General features: G+C 43.3%; 1 non-coding gene across 1 annotated transcript; it reads left to right on the top strand.

The window, feature by feature from the left end:
- Positions 1–6,306: 6,306 nt before the first annotated feature.
- On the top strand, positions 6,307–6,470 carry LOC118595074. The gene has a single exon (XR_004946449.1). It is a non-coding gene; the product is annotated as a U1 spliceosomal RNA (small nuclear RNA).
- Positions 6,471–6,792: the final 322 nt, after the last annotated feature.

Raw genomic sequence — 6,792 nt, forward strand, 5'->3', positions numbered from 1 at the left:
ATGTTATTCATTAGGCAAATAAATTAATGTCAGGCCTCTTTATCTACTGGGCCATCAAGGGACAGACCAGCTCCTTGACAGCATTATTTCATGAACAGTTATTTGTGTGAGAGAGAAAAATTTCTTAGTGAAAGCCCATGGGAAGTTCCAATGAATTAGGTCATTTATTTTGCAGGGCAATGTGGTTTGCGCAGTAGAGAAGGGGTATATGGTAAAAATCCACACTTTCTGTGCTGCCTGGATACCTTTGAGCCTCATAGGGCCAAAATGCCTAACTGCAGATCTCATTGAACTTCCTAAATCTAGTTCCTAACCCACCTTGCTAGTTTTATAACTAACTGGTAGAGCAGAGTGTCTTCCTGCCCTCTGTCTGGGCACTCAGCCTGATCTCCACTTGTGTGCCAGGCTGTAGCTGTACAAGGACACACACAAGCCAATCCTTCTCTGGGAACCAGGGGTCACTCTTAATCTATAATTACATCCCCTAAGTTTTAGGGGCATAGGCCTACACATTATGTAGCACCCTCTTCCCTCAAGTATAGTGATATTTTATTTGTACTGAAATGTGATTTCATTTGTATATTAATAAAGTTGCCTTGGGGTCAGAGCAAGCCTTAGCAGAAGCTGGGCGGTGGTGGTGCACACCTTTAATCCTAGCACTTGGGAGGCAGAGCTAGGCGGATCTCTGTGTGTTCAAGGATACAGCCAGCATGGAGACACACGCCTTTAATCTCAATACCAACCATAGAAGACTTGGAGGTCTGTACAGACAGGCAGTGATGAGGAGGTCATGTGGCTGGGTTTCCAACCAATGAGAAGACAGAACAGAAAGTCTATATAAAAGACAGGGCACAGGAAGTAGGTCTCTTAAAGAGAGGAAAGACAGAACAGCAGTGAAGGATAAGGTTTTCAGCTCTCAGCTATTGCTTTGACCTCTTGGCTTTTAACTCTGCAATTGGCGCTGTGTTTCTTATTTAACAAGACTGTTACATCTACACTCAAGTCCTGGACTGTGGGTTCATGTGACTAATAAACTGATATTCCTCTCAAATGTACAGTGTCAAAATGCTATGACAGTTGGGGAACCAGCATGGGACCAAATTAGGCCCTCTAAATGTAGGTGACAGTTGTATGGCTTGGGCAGTTTGTGGGGCCACTGGCAGTGGGACCGGAATTTATCCCTAGTGCATGAACTGGCTTTTTGGAGACCATTCCCTGTGGTGGGTGGGGTACCTTGCTCAGCCTTGATACAGGGGGTAGGAGCTCGGTCCTGCCTCAACTTGATGTGCCAGACTTGACTCCCCTTGGGAGGCCTTACCCTCTCTGAGGAGTGGATGGATGGTGGGGTTGGGGGAAAGGCAAGAGGTGAGTAGGAGGAGGGGACAGAGGGGGGAACTGTTGTTGGCATGTAAAATGAAGAATAAAGATTTTAAATAAAGAAAAAATGCTATCCAGTGTTAGATAAGATGGGAGTCCATCCTTTACTATGGGGATAATAGGTGGTGATCAGATTGTTTTCATCCATAGTAGCATGCTGACCTTGGAGACAACAAAATGGAAAGTAAGGCTCTGACTAAATAGGTGTAACACTACTATCTGCCCAATCCCAAGGCGGTTATATCATATAATAAGGCCTGAGTGTCATGGACATGGAAGATCTTCAGGGCTGTGCAATTGTTACTCAGTTCTGTTTTTAGGACAGCTGTCTTCCATTACTGGAAGATAAACAATGTTTGTGGAGGACACAGAGTTACCTACAGCCTTCCTCCTACACCAGGTTGTGACATCAGCTGGAGCCTTCCTCCTGTACCAGGCTACACACTGCCTGTGACATCAGCTGGAGCCTTGCTCCTACATCAGGCTACACACTGCCCATGACATCATCTGGAGGGCACAAGAAGGGACAAGGAGGAAGAGTGGCCAAGGAGGTGGTGAAGTCATCTGAAGGCAGCAGAAGCAACAGAGCGGCAGTTTTCCTTTGTGATGCTCTGAGACAACATTTCCTCTGCACCTACATCTCTGCACACAAAGTGCTGTATGGGACGTGGTGCAGGAACTTTAGGGAGCTAAAGTCCAAAGACAGAATCAGACAGAAGCCTCTGGCTGGAGGGAGGGGCATTATGACATAACTTGGCTGACAGATCGGTGTGTCTTGTAAAGAACACCCAAGCATGCAAAAATGATACATGTTATGTTTTTTTTTTAAATCTCTTTTCCAGACTCATATCTCCCAATCCAACCCCTTCATATCAACCTCTCATAGAGCTCTGCTGCTCAGTGATGACAGGGATTGGTGGATGCCCGAGATTGGCATAGACTTAAAACAAAGGTCAGCTCTGCCAGCCGTAATTTCTCTTCTAACTTGCATTCTGTGATATAATAATGAAGAAATTTCTGGAAAGAAGCAGCATCTATACCAGGGGCATAGGAACAGGGAGGGGAGGTTATGTGCTGGGTGACTGAAAGGGATTTTCCATATAAGGAAGGACAGAAATGGGGCTTGCCAGGAAGGAGACAGTCATTCTCAAAGTGAAGTAAATCACTTGCTGATGAATAAGCAGATCTGGAAGTCCATAGGAAGAAACTTGGAAGGATGGGAGAAGAGTAGCTATCCCTGGAAAATTTATGTACTACTTTTAGGATGCTTTTATATTTGTATGGCTCACAACTACCTGTAACTTCAGCTCTGGGGGCTCAGAAGTCCTATACCTGCACTACTACCTAACATCCATATACCCACACACAGACACACACATTTCACTCATTTAGTCACACACAGACACATGCACATGCGTGCACATACAAAATTTGTAAAACTGAAGTAGGATTAGGTTTCTACAGTGTGGAGGCGATAGGCTCACTCCTACACCAACTTACCCACTGTGTAGTGGAATGGCCTACAGCCTGTCCTTTGTCTGGTAACTCTTCCTCTCCTGTAAAAAGACAAAGCTGGAGCCAGAAGCACCAGCCTGTAATCTTAGTCCTTGGGTGACAGGGAGAAAAAAAAGATCAAGACTTAAAGGTCATCTCTAGTCACATGGAAAGTTCAAAGCCAGCTGGGCTACAGGAGATTTTTGTCTCAAAAACTATCCCAAACAAAAACTACAACCCTCCCCCCCCAAAAAAAAAAGCTAAGAAGAGATGGCTGGATTGGACATTCAATTGCTTTCAGCTCCTAACACTCTCTCTCTCTCTCTCTCTCTCTCTCTCTCTCTCTCTCTCTCTCTCTCTCTCTCTCTCTCTCTCTCTCTCTGTTTCTGGAGCAATTTGAATGGCATCCAAGGAAATCTGGTTAGTGAAATCCCAAACGATCTCATTGAAGTGGCCCATGGGTAAGAGCCCAGGACAGTTATGGCAGACCTTGAGGAGACTATTACTAGAGATAATAATAGTGTTTGTTTTTACACAATACTTTCATGCTATAATCACCTATAATCTGTGTTGATCTTCATCATTGTGAGTCAGGAGTATAATGCTCATTATCCATTATTTTAAGAAGGAGATCCAGGCATTGAAAGCTCAAAAAACTTGCCTGGAATCCAAGAGAAGCCATGTTGGTGTTAGGTTTGGCATCATGTCTGTGAGCCTGTGGGGCTCCTTCCAGACTGACCTAAGTCTTCTGTGTCATGTGTACCTAATGACAACCTCTACAAGTCCATTTATCTGGTCCTGAGGTTTACAGCCACCAAGATCCACTTCAGCTCGGTTTATAAGATCAGGAGGAATAACCTTGAGTATGTACCATCTTCTCACACAGTAAAGAAATGGTATAGGAAAGGATTCCAAATAGAGTCAACCTAAGAATTAAGAGGACCTTGATACAATTATACATGAACAAATATCTGAAGTTCTCATATTTGCTGTGTGGCCTGGTTTGTTTTCTGTTGATGTGAAAAACACCATGACCAAAAGCAACCTGAGAAAGAAGAATTTATTTGACTTACTTACTTTAATCATAACCTATCTTTGAGAGCGGTAGGGTGAGAAGTTAAGCAGTAGCAGAGGCAGAAAGCAACTGGAGGAAACTTGCTGATTGGCTTGCTTCTTAGGCTCAAGTTTAACTACCTTGCTTATCCTTCCCAGGACGACCTGCCAAGGGTGGCACTGCTCATAATGGCCTGGGGTCTCCCACATTGATCCTTAATCAAGAAAATGGAGGCAATCAGATGGAGGCATTTCCTCAGTTGAAGCCCTCCTTTCTCTGATGACCCTGGTCTGTGTCAACTTGACAAAACAAAAAAAAAAACAAACAAAAAAAAACCTGACTAGCACAATGTAAATTCTGGTTGTTTCAAGGATCTTGGAAAACTTAATTCTTTATTTTCAGATTGGTTTCCTGGCTTAGAATGAGATGCTGTAAGAAGATAATGATGGAAAGTTTGAAGCTCAAGAACCCTTTCTTACAGTTTCTTCCACCTTCTCCATCATATTGCAGCTCCTTTGGAGTCTGGTGACCAACTGAAAGATAAATTTCTCCGCAGACTCTGTATCCTTTAGCAGATGGATGAGATTATCATAGACGGTTTTTCTACCCCACCGATTTTCTCGCTTTGCCTGGCTGAATCTACTGCTCTCTCAGCCCCTTTTCCCACTATTATATGTTCCATTCCAGCTGTTCCTTGATTGGATGATTTTTATAGAAGGAAAGAAAGGAGAGGTTGAGAGAAAGGAGAGGTAATTATATATGCATACCATATAATGAATACCTACTGGGTCCTACATTGTATACCTACTGTGTGTGTATGTGTCTCCTGGTGGTATGTATCTGTATGGTGTCTCTTGTGTTATGTCTCTGTGTGTGTGTGTGTGAGCTTTTTGATTCTCAAAATGATGAAGTTATTATATGGGTAAATTCAAGATTATATGGGTAAATAAGGTGAGATTTTGAACCCCAAGAATTTCTGGCTGCAACTCCTTTCCACCTCAACACCCTATTTTAAAATCCCATGAGTCAGCTTGTTGTTGACTTTAAACATTCATTTGAACATAGAGATTATGCCCTACATTTGGGACCATCTCCTTATCTCATATAAATAAGTCTTTCACCATCCAAGTTCAAAAAACAATGATGGCAGATACCATTTACAGATACCATTTTCTTCAATATTCTAATGTCTCCAAAGATGCTGACATTATTGGTAAGAATCCACAAATAAACAACTACTGAAACATTACAGGATTAAGAAATATATTTTTTAAATGCAGTAAGTTCTTTTTAAAAATTTTTTTTATTATTATTATGTGTGTTAATTTTATACATCAGCCATGGGTTCCCCTGTCCTCCCCTCTCCAGTCCCCACCCCCACCTTCCCTCCAGCCTCTCCCCTCCATTCCCATGTCCTCCAGGACCAAGACACCCCTGGGGATTCATTTAAACCTGGTGGATTCAGTACAGGCAGGTCCTGTACCCTCCTTCCAGGCTGAGCAAAGAGTCCCTGTGTAAGCCCAAGGTTCCAAACAGCCAGCTCATGCACTAAAGACAGGTCCTGGTCCCACCGCCTGGGTGCCTCCCAAACAGATCAAGCTATTCAATTGTCTCACTTATCCAGAGGGTCTGATCTAGCTGGGGGCTCCACAGCCATTGGTTCATAATTCATGTGCTTTCTTTCGATTGGCTATTTGTCCCTGTGCTTTTTGCAATCTTGGGATCAACAATTCATGCTCTTGCAGTCCCTCCTCTTTCTCGACAGTTGGACACCTGGAGCTCCACCTGGGGCCTGGCTGAGGATCTCTGCATCCACTTCCATCAGTTATTGGATGAAAGTTCCAAGATGACTGTTAGGGTGTTTAGTCATCTGATTACCAGACTAGGTCAGATCAGGCTTTCTCTCCACCACTGCCAGCAGTCTATAGAGGATATGTCATTGTGGATTTCTGGGGACCTCTCCATCACTCTGCCTATTCCTGTTCTCATGTGGTCATCATTTATCATGGTCTGTTATTCCTCGTTCTCCCTTTCTGTTCTTGATCCAGCTGGGATCTCCTGCTCCCCTAAGCTTTCTTTCCCTCAAATCTTGCCCTTCATTACTCCCACTGTCATCCAGATTGTTCATGTAGATCTCATCCATTTCTCTGTCATTGGGTGATCCCTGGGTCATTAGAAAAACAATGACATCATGAGGTTTGCAGGCAAATGGACGGATCTAGAAAAAACCATCCTGAGTGAGGTAACCCAGACTCAGAAGGACAAACATGGTATGTACTCACTCATAGGAGGATACTAGATGTAAAACAAAGATGACTAGACTGCTACACAACTCCAAGGAGGCTACCTAGAAAGCAGTAAGTTCTTAAAAGGATTTTTTTATTCTTACCTGGCAGGGAAAATACCATGATCATTAAGATGGCTTTCCCACGGCAAGACTTATCCACTACACTTAGGATGTGCTGATCCCTACAGCTTCTCTAAATGTGGAAAATTTAACTGCATAATTTGTGGTAGTAGAGAACTGCATTTGTACTCTTCCCTGGAAAAAAGAAGAAATTGTTGCTCCACTCAAAAATTAAATTTTTTTAAAGAAACTGAGGAAGTGTCCCTGAAAGTCATAGGAGAACCTCCAGGACAAAGACCCCACCCTATAAAATTGTTGGGAACATCTGAAATCAGAGTCCAAGGCCACTACTCATTCAGCCAACTCCCCATGAGGCTAGCATCACCCACTCATATACACATCTGTAGTGACTCAATTTATCACCAGCAAACTTCTATTACAGGATGGTCCCCAGAACACCACTGTAAAGCTGCTTTCTGTGGAATGCGAACACTGCCATTAAATGATGGAGTTTGTTCTC

Source organism: Onychomys torridus, chromosome 13 (assembly GCF_903995425.1).
Source record: "Onychomys torridus chromosome 13, mOncTor1.1, whole genome shotgun sequence".
In the NCBI taxonomy this organism is placed as follows: Eukaryota; Metazoa; Chordata; class Mammalia; order Rodentia; family Cricetidae; genus Onychomys; species Onychomys torridus.